This window comes from Octopus bimaculoides, chromosome 5 (assembly GCF_046866305.1).
Source record: "Octopus bimaculoides isolate indiv1 chromosome 5, ASM4686630v1, whole genome shotgun sequence".
NCBI lineage: Eukaryota > Metazoa > Mollusca > Cephalopoda > Octopoda > Octopodidae > Octopus > Octopus bimaculoides.
This window is the reverse complement of record NC_142932.1, coordinates 26,052,945-26,067,944: the sequence shown is the minus strand read 5'-3', so window position 1 is coordinate 26,067,944 and position 15,000 is coordinate 26,052,945.

Here is a 15,000-nt window from a genome sequence, read left to right as displayed (position 1 = left end):
TCAGGATCAAAAGTTCGTTTCTTTCCTGCGATAACATAATCGAGATTTTAATTGGAGAAAAAAGGCCTGGTGAGAATGCAACATATGTCTAGACATGACAGAGAGCGGGTTTTAATATCACTTGTTACAAATAACAAGTCTTTGGTTTCACGTCAAAAGCACCTAGTTCATAACGTAGAAGAGAGGTAATTTCATTAATTATATAATATAAAAATACACTGATTAAGATACTGTGTGACTAATAGAATAATTTAGTATGTATTTGCATTACAGGAAAACATTGTCAATTCCAATACCTCCGGAAAGGTAACTGGTTAAATACATAATTCTGTTAGGTTTGTGGCACGCGAATTCAAAAACATCAGAATTTGGCATTCACTCAGTGAGAACAGAGAGACGGAGAGAGAAAGGCAGACACAGACAGAAGCAGAGACACACAGAGACACACAGACAGACAGAGACAGACAGGCAGAGGCAGAAAGACAGACAAACAGAGAAACAGAGAGAAAGACAGACAGGGTCAGAGTCATAAACATGCACATTTGTTTTTATTCCCCCTTGTACTCGTTTACTATATTGATCCCATCTTAATATTATTGACATATGCTATGTTTCAAGAGGGTGTCATTGAACTCCTTGATTCCTTGATTCCTTTATCTTGATTCCAGTATCAGGACATGTTTTCCCATCGCATTTTTCAGTCGACCTATAACGATAATATATTTTCCTGTGTCTGTATGACAGGAGTGTTATCAAGGAGGGCAACACTAGATATGATTGATTATTATTTTGCCTTCTATCTTTTAGAGAACGTAATGAAAGGGGAATGAATCGAAAAAAAAAACCTGCAACGTTTTTTATTTCTTCTAAGCCTCTGATCGTTTTCGAATAAAGGATGATATTGAGATAACGGCATTATTAGACCTAGGAATTACGTTTCTGAGTATCGGTAATCAGATGAGTGCAAGCACGAAATACAACATTATTTTCACTTCAAAATTAATGTCAACTGGATGTACAGTATTAGACAAAATGCCTTCAAATGCTCTTCCATTTGTAAAGAATATAATTCATATACCTTCTTGAATGAATTACGTAGAAGATCCCAGTATTTTTCCCCACCTCCCCGTTGTATATTTTAATTAATGCCGCTTTCTACATGTATGTTTAGTTCCCTGTCACATTCTTTCTTTCTGTTTTTCAGTAGATCTTATACGCTCCGTCAATAAATCAAATGCATTAGCTCCGTACGTTTTAAAAGATTCTACAAGGTAAACAAAATAAAGGCTGACACTTATTTCAATTAAATCGCTTCAATTTCAAATTATTCTGTTTATTTCACTCACAAACTTAAAGAAAATACAATGAGATAATCAGACAGAACATTATATATAAAGGACCAACATCCATCAGAATGGATAAATAAAATCTAGTGGGTGTCATGGATCCAATTTCAACCAATCACTCGCAAGTATACAATTGTTATGATTCCTATGTTTAAAAAGGTCAACGACAATGGAGATGTGCTATTATCAGCAAAATTAAATTCAAATGAGTTGACTTTCCTGCATACTTTTTTCTGAACACTAAATTTTGAATTTTAAAAAAAAAGTCGTCGATCAATTTATTGTATTGAGCTTAATATGAAGTTAGTGGGATTCTGGTTACTTTGACTTAGGTTACTATGGATACTTCGTGATCAACACGTTCACTCTGTAATTAGCATGAAGAAGATGGGTTAGCTTCTGCTGAAACATTCATCACATTGCATTTTTGTTTGCAGTAGTAATATCTGTATCAAGTAACGATCTCTTTCCTTCGGCTTCTTGTTTATGAAATATATTTTTTACGTACATTCTCTGTTGTATGTTGTTTCTTATGCGTTGCCGTTATATAAATAGATTATAAAATATTCACCGAAAAGCATTCGATTAATAAGGATAAATTCTTCGATCAGCATTACATGCTGGATTAACTACTGTACATCCTATTATATATGATCATTATATTATTGTTTTTCTCTTATACCCACAAGCATGAAATATGCATCTGCTAATAAGATATGATTTTTGACAACTTACTGACAATTCACTGAGTGAATAGAGACAAAGGTTGAGGTTTAGATTTATACACCTAAACGTGTGTGGGGTGGGGGGTTGCGTGCGCGCATCCAATAACTAAAACAAGTAATTCTCGCAGAATACTGGAAAATGGTGTAAAGAGGAAGAGAGTGGTGGAATGAAATGGTATTCTTGAATATAGAATATTGAGAAGATGACAAAGAAGATGGCATACGTAAGCAAAGTAGTGGTGCTTCTTTGTGAGTTTTTGTTAATACATGTATTTAATATACATATATGTGTTTATGCAACTGTGCATCAATATGTGTATGTGTATATATGTGTGTATTTACGTATGTAGTTATCCTAATTGTATACTTTCATTTAAATGTATCATATTGGATCCATGACACCCACTATATTATATTTATCCATTCTGATGGATGTGGAGGCGCAATGGCCCACTGGTTATGGCAGCGGACTCGCAGTCGGAGGATCGCGGTTTGGATTCCCAGACCGGGCGTTGTGTGTGTTTATTGAGCGAAAATACCTAAAGCTCCACGAGGCTCCGGCAGAGGGTGGTGTCGACCCCTGTTGTACTCTTTCGCCCAAACTTTCTCTCACTCTTTCTTCCTGTTTCTTGAGTAAAGCTGATATGGACTGGCGTCCCGTCCAGCTGGGGAGCGGGAACACATACGCCATAGAAACTGGGAAACCGGGCCCATGAGCATGGTTAGGCTTTAAAAGGACGCATAATTAAAAAAAAAAATTCTGATGGATGTTGGTCCTTTATGTATAATGTTCTGTCTGATTATCTCATTGCATTTTCTTTAATTTTGTGAGTAAAATAAACAAAATAATTTGGAATTGAAGTGATTTAATTACTCAAGGATGAAATATTATTTGTGTTCATATTCGATTTTGTTCACCAGTAGGGCGGTGATAATGATTGTTAACTTGGATTACTTTAATCTACATTTTGCCTGAATATTACAAAGTATTGTTCGTTAAAGGAAATATTTATTAGTTAATAATCTATGTAAAATGTATAGACCTCCACTTCAAAACTAGGAATTTGTGGTGGCATATCTTATCTTTCATCTGGAAACGCAACTACGATGAGGCATATTTGATGACGGGAAACCAGAGTATCGCCAGGTGACCATTGTTTTCTTGGAAGGTACAAAGTATTAACTACTGACTGAAAGGTTATGCATATGACCATGTTGCGCCTTTCCTCGAAGGAACAACCAAGCGTATTGTAGTATAAAGAATAAAGAGTTAAAACTCAGAACAGAAGCCATGGAAAATTTGAATTTCCTTGACAGTTTGCATAAATGCTTAATCTGTAAGTTAACCATACCACATAAATAACGTCAAACCTTCAACTTCTCAAAGTTTCATGAAATGATAAATGTGGATCCCCGTTTTCTCGGAAACAGCATTTGCTGTCCCACATAGCTAGGCCTCTAGTTTTTGCTGTGTTTATATAAATATGAAAAGAAAGACGTATATCAATGTCTGTAGACGTTGGTATATTGTTAAGGGTAAAATGTTGATTCGAGGGTGTCCTGTGTAAAGTATTAGCATAACATAATATTGATCTATTATATAAATAAAATGGTGTACAACATATACTTTCAAGTGCACGAATATTCTACAGAATATTCAATTGTCTATTTGCATATATATTAAATATGTATAAGTTGTATGATTGAGTATTGTACTCGGAGAATAATCTCTTGCGTGTAACGACAGCAACTGAAACTTCACGGCTGAGTAAATCTTTCAGTCTTTCAGGTTTACATTACGGACGAAAAATGTTTCGCTCCTGTATAAACACCCATTCACGTACAGCCACCGGCTCACAAACAGACATATACACATACACACACCTACACACACTGGCACACACACACACATGAATGAATATGAATAAACAAATATGTGTGTATGTGTATGATTATGTATATATACATTCTAACTCCATTCTATCTGTAAACTGAATACAAGGTTATGTATATATAAATATATATATATATATATATATATATATATATATATATATATATATATATATAATAAGAGAGAGAGAGAGAGAGAGAAGAGGAAAGAAGGAGAGAACGAAAGAAGGATAGACACATAGACATTCGTACGTACATACATACATACAGAGAGACAGACAGAGAGACAGACAGACAGATATATAGATAGATAGATAGATAGATAGATAGATAGATAGATAGATAGATAGATAGATAGATAGATAGATAGAAAGATAGATAGATAGATCCGGAGAAGAAGACAAATAAATGTTTAGCACATTTTCATTTACCAATTATGGTTGTTTGGGTTCCGCTGGTTTTTGACGGCATTGCACGCAAAAATTTCTAGTGCAAAGTTATTTCATTGAAAATATAGTCATGAATTTCTATATTCTCAGGCTTAATTGAGGACTGCAATATATACATATACATACAATATATACAATATATATATACATATACATACATATATATACATATATATACATATATATATATATGTATATATATATATATATATATATATATATATATATATATATATATATATATATATATATATATATATATATATATATAAATATAATTAAGGGATCAGCAAATATTTGCTTCACCATATACCGAAGTTCAGAAGTAGCAGCTAAAAAAAGCTGAGAATCCCACAGCTATCTGTGGGATTCTCATCTTTTTTAGCTGCTATTTCTGAACTTCGGTATATGGTGAAGCAAATATTTGCTGATCCCTTAATTATATTCAAAAATATATATGAGCTTTTAAATAAGTTCTCCACCAATAATGGTGCTTTCATACCGATGGGCTTGGTAAAAATTGTTAATTGTTAATTGATTTATTAATTAATAAATTGATAATCCTTTACCCTTTTAATTTGTAATATATATATTAGCCATATACCTTGTAAACATTATTTGACCACCGACTGTGCTTTTATATATTAGTTCAGCTGATCAGAAACAATTTGGCTATGCCACAAAAGTACAGGCGCACGAACTCTACTGTAGTGTACGTAGCGTCAGAGCAGACATCATGTCTCTAGTTTGTTAACAGCGTCACATCACTCTCTGGCCCACAAAATGAAAGTAGATAGATAGATAGATAGATAGATAGATAGGTAGATAGATAGATAGATAGATAGATAGATAGATAGATAGAAAGAGAGAAGAGATATAACCACATATGTATAAAGGTGTACACGTATATATGCCTACATGCATGCATACATATTTTGACCTGCTATATATATATATATATATATATATATATATATATATATATATATATAGATATATATATAAGCAAATGTATATGTAAAACCACAATTTCATTACACATATAAGCACACAGATGTATACTTACTAATATAGCCGCAAGTTAAAACTAATGTGCAAAGAATTACACATACATGTACTTATTTCCACATCTACTGAAAATAAGTATATACGCACACACACACATGCGCATGCATACATACACAAACATTCACACATATATGAATGTATGTTTATGTACCGACACACATACAAACATATATATATATATATATATATATATATATATATATATATATATATATATAAACATGTATATAACTATACACATGTATATATATACGTATATATACATATATTTATTTATATATATGTGTTATAAGTGTGTGTATATTTTTTACCTCTTCTATAGTCATTTAATTGTGGTCAAGCTGGAGTAACTTCAGAATAATTTTACTTATACTGTACATAACTCAATATTGATAAGAATGTATAAATTTCCGATGTATACACCTATATAATCACCAGCATAACAACGCCTGTATGCAGTATAACAGAACATAATATGTGCATGGTGACATCTGTGTGTTGGATAAAGATGATTATTGAATGTTCGCGTGCTATTTGATAATTTGCAGGTGTAGCATTATTCAGATGTTACTGGATAATTTTCAGGTGTAGCTACTATACATCCGATGACTAGTATTAACTAGATAATACAAGGTAGTAATTCCTGGAGATATTTTGCACTACGCTTTACTCTTTTACTTGTTTCAGACATTTGACTGCGGCCATGCTGGAGCACCGCCTTTACTCCAGCAAATCGACCCAAGACTTATTCTTCTTAAGCCTAGTACCTATTCTATTGGTTCTTTTGCTGGGGACATAAATACACCAGCATCGGTTGTCAAGCGATGTTGGGGGAACAAACACAGCCAGTCAAACACACACACACATATATACGACGGGCTTCTTTCAGTTTTCGTCTACCGAATTCACTCATAAGGCTTTGGTCGGCCCGTGGCTATAGTAGAAGACACTTTCCCAGGGTGACACATTGTTCTGGGAATGAACCCGGAACAATGTGGTTGGTAAGCAAGCTACTTACCACACAGCCACTCCTGCATACATATACATATATATTAAAAAAGAAACAAAAGACGAAAACGGGTGTGTAAACAACAATCAGATGTATTAGTCTAACGCTCGGCGTGAGAAAGTATTTTACGTTTCGAGCCTACGCTCTTCGACAGAAAGGAACACGAAATTAAACAGGGAGAGAAAGTAGAAAAGGTTTAGTGGTAAACGATCAATCATAATAGCGAATGCCGGACAGAGGGGTCACACAGGAGAGCTAGAAAGAAGGGGAGATAATAAAGTAGTGGTGATCCCAAACCGAATTTCCCGTGCGTGTGTATGTGAGAGAATATATGTGCGTGTGTAAGGGGGTTGATGATCTTGACATGTGCGTGTATGTATGTGTAGAGGTGGATGATGATACAGGTGCTGGGAAGTGGTCAGTGCTAGGGTGTGCGGGGTAGTGCAATGTGCTGCGGTGTGGTATGTTTGGTGTGGTGTGGTGGTGGGTGGTGTGTTGTGGTGGTGTTGAGGTGTGAGGGAGAGGAGAGTGGGAGAAGCAAGTCAGTGTTTGTATATGCATATATGTATGTATGTTTATATATATATATATATATATATATATATATATATATATATATATATATATATACATATATAAACATACATACATATATACGTTCACACATGTTTGTGTGTGTATGTATATATATATATATATATATTTGTCCTTGTTCTTCTGCCACGTCATGTACCCTGTTATGTATCTATATGTGCATGTGGATGAACGTATATACATACATGTACATATATATGCATATACTCATATATTGTTTGTATCGCGAGAGAACGCACGCGTTACCTTTATACAGTAAGTTTTTAACTATTTTTCCAACGTGACTCTCTCTATTTCTATCTCCCCCTCTCATTCTTCCCTCTACTGGTCTTCGCCTCTACCTGTCACTACTTCTATCTCTCTCTCTCTCTCTCTCTCTCTCTCTCTCTCTCTCTCTCTCTCTCTCTCTCTCTCTGTATATATATATATATATATATATATATATATATATATATATATATATATATATATATATATATATATATATATATATATATATATTGTTACTCGTCCTTCGCCTCTCACCGTTACTACTACTATCTCTCTCTCTCTCTCTACCTCTCGTTGCTCACTTTTATTCTACTTCCTCCCCTCCTTTTCCCTCTGCTACTCTTTCTCTTCATACAACATTGGTCACGTGTGTGCGGCTGCTATTTCTTTTCGTTCTTGGAATCACCAAGCTCGCACGTACTTCTTTGCCCCTCCTGTACGTGCTTCACAGCGTTCGAGACACACACTTCACGTCTGGCTGTACAGCCTTTTTGTTTGTTTATTTCACCGTTTCGTTTTCCTGTATTGTTTTCCCTCCGCCACTACCCTCCACGAAAACAATTTAATTTGTGTTCGTGGGAAGAACCATTTTAACGATGCGTACTGCCTTAATTCTTCGAAACGCCGGAGTTTTAATGGTGGCAGCTGATGAAGGGGATGTTTCTATGTGGCCTGCTTGTTTGCTTCACCTTGTTTACCATTTGTGTCCTTGTTCTTCTGCCACGTCATGTACCCAGTTATGTATCTATAGGCACATGTGGATTAACGTATATACATACATGTACATATATATGCATATACTCATATATTGTTTATATATATATATATATATATATATATATATATATATATATATATATATATATATATATATATATATATATATATATATATATATATATATATATATATATATATATATATATATATATATATATATATATATATACATATATATATATATATATATATATATATATATATATATATATATATATATATATATCGGCACAGGAGTGGCTGTGTAGTAAGAAGGTTGCTTTCCAGCCACATGTTTCTGGATTCAGTTCCATTGCATGGCACCTTGAGTATGTGTCTTCTACTATACCCTCGAGTCACCCATATATGTGCATGTATGGATATGTGTGTGTGTGTGTGTTTGTGTGTGTATGTCCCTGTGTGTCTGAGTTTCTCCCCTCACCATCGCTTAACAACCGATGTTGGTTTGTTTATATACCCTTAACCTCACGGCTTGGCAAAAGAGACTGATAGGTTAAGTATTAGGCTTACAAAGAGTAATTCCTGGGGACGATTTATGCATCTAATGGTGGTGCTCCAGCACGGTCGCAGTCAAATGACTGAAACAAGTAAAAGAATAAAAGAATATATATATTTTGTGTGTGCGTGTAGATAGATAGATAGATAGATAGATACATACATACATACATACATACATACATACATACACACATACATATATACATACATACATACAAACAAACATACATACATACATACATTGACAGACAGATACGCATATTCATGAAGACATTATGCATTGTACTGTGTAAGTATTGAAACAGATCAATATATTCACAGAGCATGTACGTAACACTCACACCATTCATGCAGAACACATGGATTATACATGGAGGGAAAGAATGCTTTACAAAGATTTTTATTTTCCGGCCTTTGTCAGCCCGGAAGACTGGAAGGAATTCCGTTGCAAGAATCGAAACCACAACCATATGATCTTGAGACCAACATCCTTAATAGTTAAACTTCAAGTCTAGTTATTATCGCATGCATATAAACATATGTTTGTGTTGCTATAAGAATATTATTGTATATACAGCATGCAGGCATACGTATCTGACGACAACGTTAGAAGCATGCATGAGATTACGTGTAGGTATAGTTTAAAGTGTCAGATATTTGCCAAATACAAATATAAAAACGAAAGATGGATGGGTGGAGGAGAAAAGTATAAATAGAGACAGACAAACCAAATCATACAAAATAAGGCATATCGATGGATATCGTCATGGATGCGCTACGAAAGTGTTGCAAATATTTCGCTTTTCCATGTGAAACCTATTATATGTTCTGACAATAACCGATAGATTTTTTTTTTTGTAATTGTTTCGATACTTATTGTTAATATATGTTTATTTACGACATTTGATTGATTATACGTCATCCGCATGCTTAAGCGGAAGTTGAAACAGAGCTGAGCAACGCACAACTACATCAACTATAAATCTTTGACATTGGCAATAAAATAGCACAACACTGTAGAAAGATGTGAAAACAAAACAATAAAAATAACATTCACGTTAGATATGTGCGTGTGTATGTGCGCGAGAGAGAGAGAGAGAGAGAGAGAGAGAGAGAGAGAGAGAGAGAGAGAGAGAGGGAGAGACCGCGGGTGGGTGTGTGTGTTCCATGCGTAAGCACACAGAGTCACTCTCATGCAGACAAACATGAAAGTATGCACAAATACCCACGGAGACATATATAAGGGAGTCTTAGTCGAACAAACCGAAAATAGGCCTTATTTTTTGAAGACTGGTATTCATTCTACCGGCTCCTTGGCCAAAACGATAGGTCACAGGGACATGAATACACGACTATCGGTTGTCAAGTCGTGATGGGAGACAATCACAGACACAGAGACCGTTTTATATCTAACTTAGGGTGTTGCATTCTTTGCATTGTCAACAGTGTTCGTAATTTTCTGTCACGTTTACATATTTCTTTAATTGTACAGTTAATGGTATTGAAACTGTAAGTCAAGACTGGTATGGCTAAAGCATTGATCGCTTCGATCCTGTTTCTTGCATTCAGCTCTGTCGTAAGTATTGCTCTCTCCCTGCGATAACATTCTTTTCTGATCCTTTCCCTCATTACTGAATGCTGATTCCGTCCCCATCAAGTACCCCTAGGTATTTGTAGCGCTCCGTTGGTTCTAAGTCTTTTATGACATTCTGTTGGTGAAGGTTAACGTTAGATGTTTCTGTCATTTTTCCTTTGATAAAAATAACTTTTGCACATTTATCGAGGGCAAATTGCGTCTTGATGTCATCACTGAATTGTTTAACGATCTCTAGTAAGCCCTTGAGTTGTTGGTCACTTTTTGCAAAGTGCTTCAAATCATCCATGTAAATGAGATGATTTACATTTTTATCAAACATTTTATAACCGTACAGTGCATCATTGAGCAATTTTGAGAGAGGTATTAAGGCTAGACAAAAGAGGAGTTGTAATAGTGAGTCATCCTGGAAAATGCCACATTTCTGAATTCTCCAAATTGAAACTGTACGTCACGACCGTTGTGGCTACTGTATTGATCGCATCGATCCTGTTTCTTGCATTCAGCTCTGTCTTGAGTATTGCCCTTACTCTGCGATGTCATTCTCATCTCATCCTTTCCGTCATCAGTGAATGCCTGATTCCATCCCCTTCAAATACCCCTAGGCATTTGTAGCTCTCCGCTGGTTCTAACTCTTTATGTATGACGTTATTCTGGTCAAGATTAACACTGGATGTTTCTGTCATCTTTCCTTTCATAAAGGCAGCTTTTGCATATTTATCGAGGCCAAACTACATAGTGATATAATGACCATTTTTGCCAAATAGCTTTAAATCATTCATGTAAAAGATATGATTTATATTTTTATCAAACATTTTATAGCCATATTGTTCATCATCGAGTCATTTCGAGAGAGATATTACGGCTAGACAAAAGATAAGTGGTGATTCAGTGCTTTTATCAATGTGAAATTTTGAGCAATTTGTTCTAAGAGCTTGATTATGAGCGCTGCACACTCATGCCTCAATTGGCCTATGTAAGTCTGCTTTCTGCAGTCATTGCCAATAGAATAGCCTGGTTTGGTATATAAAAGGTAGTAAGGAAGGAATCTCCACCGTCGCCGTCAAACTCTCAATTTCTTTTTCAGTCTTAGCAAATTATTACTGCTATTATTATTATTATTATTATTATTATTATTATTATTATTATTATTATTATTATTATTGCTATTTTTGTTCTTGTTAGCAACAATAATAATTTCATTTTTGTTTTGTTATGCTAACGATGACAGCATCTAGTATAATTAAAAATAAAACAATAAAATTTAATTATTTTATGCATATAGTGAAAATCACTCAAATGTCGTCATCTAATACGGTGCATGAATTTGTCACTATGCATCTTGTTTACCCACTCATTTGTCTGGGTTGTGTATGTTGTCTGATAGCAAATATATCGTTTCTGTTTGCTCGTATACAAATTATTAAGAGTCCATATAATTAATTTTCAGTTTTGGTTGCTTAGAAAATTCCTCTGTGCTTGCTTTCTGCTATAATTTGGTTTTAAATTTGTATGGTTTTCTTTTCATCTAGTTTTATGTTTTCTTTCTGATTTACTGCATGTATACGAATAAGCCAATCAGGAATTCTTGACTAGTTAGAATTAGCAACTAAATCCCTAGAAATTCCCGTTCTATCCTTCTCTCTGTCTTTGATTCTCTCTTCTACTATCTCATTCTCATACATATCTTATTCATTAATATACTCCGTATCAAACTACCTCTTAGAGGAAGAGACGATCACGATTAGTTCCTTTGCTCAAACGTTTAATGTGGAGGTACATACGCATAATGTGTCTAAAAGTGTGTGCGCGCCCGCGTAAGGGAAATTTACACGTAATATGCGCAGTTCCACAAACGAAAGCACGGAAATCGTCGTTCACCGTAAGGCGCTACAAATGAAAATCTGCAGTGAATGCATGTGAGGAGAGCCAATGTCCATATATATATATATATATATATATATCGGAGTAAGCACGTAAATGTGGAACAAGGTGGAAAAATGAGTACTCAAATAGCAGAGGTAGAGTAATGTTTTATTTAAAGGCAGCATAAATATAACAAAAAAAACTATTACTCGGAGTTTCCCGTTCCCGTTCATCGGACAGTTTGTACGATGAACGGGAACGTGAAACTCTGATTAAAGGGTTTTTTTAATATCTGTTTTTTTTTGTTATATTTCTGCTGCTTTTCCTCACGTTGTTGTTTTTTGCTGTTGTTTTTTTTTGTTTTTTTTCCTTTTTTTGGAACTTATATATATATATATATATATGTATATATATATATATATATATATATATATATGCCACCTGCCAAGCTCTTCGAAACGCCGGTGTTAAAACGGGGGTAGCTGATGAAGTAGAATGTTCACTATGTGGGTTGTGTGTTTTCTCGTCTACGTTTTGTTTGCAATGTCCTGTACCCAGATATGCACCTATACATACAGGTGGATGTCGGTATGCACATACCTGTTCGTATAATCATATACTCATTTACTATTTGTTTATATATATATATATATATATATATATATATATATATATATAGTATATATTTATCCATCTATATGTATATTTTCTAAAATAACTAACTGTAAGGAAAAAAACGAGTGATTATTCAATCAATACTTGATTTGAGGATAGTTTGTGTCTAAATTAACATACAACTGCACATCATAGAACGCAAAGAAAATCAACATAAAAATTTAACCACTTAAATCTCAAAAGATATGAAAGGCAAGACCGTAAAGAAACTGCACCGGTTTTAAAGTCTGTTTGCAATTACAACGTTTACTCATTGGTCCAATGCATACATGTGTAGCTCTGTTTGAAGCTGTATTTATATATAAATATGAATTAAAATTAATACTAATGCTATTTCGCAATAATCCAACATCATCATTATTATTATTATTATTATTATTATTATTATTATTATTATTATTATTATTATTATTATTATTATTATTATTATTATTATTATCATGTATAAAGTATATTATTTTTATAAATATAATTTAAAAATTATAATACGGGCAATTTCGAAGTAATGCCACATGTTGGAAGATCACGCCAAATGGCTCTAAACTACATTAGAGCAGATTAGAGCCATATGGCGTCTTCTTCCAGCATGTGGCATTACTTCGTAATTACCCTGATTATATTTCTGTAGTCATATTTATTAAATTATATTATTTGTATTAATTTTTGCCTTACATGGGTCTTATATGCTAGCTACTTGATACAATCCTATATAGAATTTATTATCTATATGTAGTAATTCATGAAATTGCAAGTAAATCCGATTTTCAAGTTTTATTATTTACAACTTTTACAATTTTACAATATTGAAATACACTTCTAGTTTCATGCGTTACGCAACCATCAGGTTTATGTGATGACAGACGTGTTCCACAACTGATACCTTGTCACACTTGTCAACTTTGGAACACGTCTATCACTATAGAAACTTGATGATTGCATAACGCATGAAAGAACGAGTTTCTTTCGATAGAGTAAAATTGCAAAAGTTAAAACGTGATAATCGAACTTAGTTGGAATTCTATTGATTAATATATTCTTCTCCACATTATCATACGAACTGGGGCATATATGTGTGTGTGTGTGTGTGTGTTTGTGCGTGCGTGCGTGTATGTGTGTGTGTGTATGTGTGTGTTTGCGCGTACGTGTGTGTGTGTGTGTGTGTGTGTGTGTTGAGAGAGGGAAAGTGAGAGGGGTTAGAGAGAGAAAGAATGAAAGAGGTAAATACGATGGATGCGCATATATACACATATATATGTATATATATTGAGTGAGGGAGAGAAGGCGAGAGGGTTAGAAAAAGATTGAAAGAGGTAATTACGTGGATGCATATATATATATATATGTGTGTGTGTGTGTGTGTGTGTGTGTGTGTTTATGTATGCATGCATATATGTATGTTTATATATTGTGCATTGTGTTTCTAAGATTCTGAATGTGAGAGTTTTTACTACTAATTCCACTATCGATTATAGTCATAAGTCATTTTTCATACGTTTAAAAAATTGTCTGTAAACTCTAGATCTTGTAGTATGATTGTGTAAATTGTTTCTATAATGTAGTTAGGTAAAACTAAATGTGAGAAATATAGATTGTTGCTTCAGCTAAACTGTTTTTCACTTGAAATATATGTAAATTTATATTGCTGCAAATATACATATCGAGTTACGATTTGTGATTTCTAAGCTAATAAAAGAAAATAAACTATTACGATTTTTTTATGGTTTCTCAAACTTCGACGATTGTTGACGCTGATAGTGAATATGTCTCGTTTAAGAGTCTGTGAACCAACGACAGAATGGATATTATAGGACATGATATACTAAAAAGTATACCTTGATTCTTCATGTTAAGAAAAATATTTTCAGAGTTGAAAGTAAATTGTTAGTCGGGGAAAGAGATTCTGGCTAGTAAATTGTACTGAAGATTATTTATAGCTAACAACCTTCGATGAGCAAAGTCAGTAAAAGTCGTGAAATGATTTGGACGACAGTGAGATGTCTTGTCTATAGGCTAGAAATTATAACGTTTAAGGAGAATATTTAAAAATTTGCTCTCCTCTAGAATCAGTATAAAACTATATCTGTACTTGTCTCATTATTATTATTATTATTATTATTATTATTATTATTATTATTATTATTATTATTATTATTATTATTATTATTATTATTATTGTTATTTTATTTTTATTTTTATTATAATTTTTTTTCCAAACAATTGTTAGTTGTGGTGA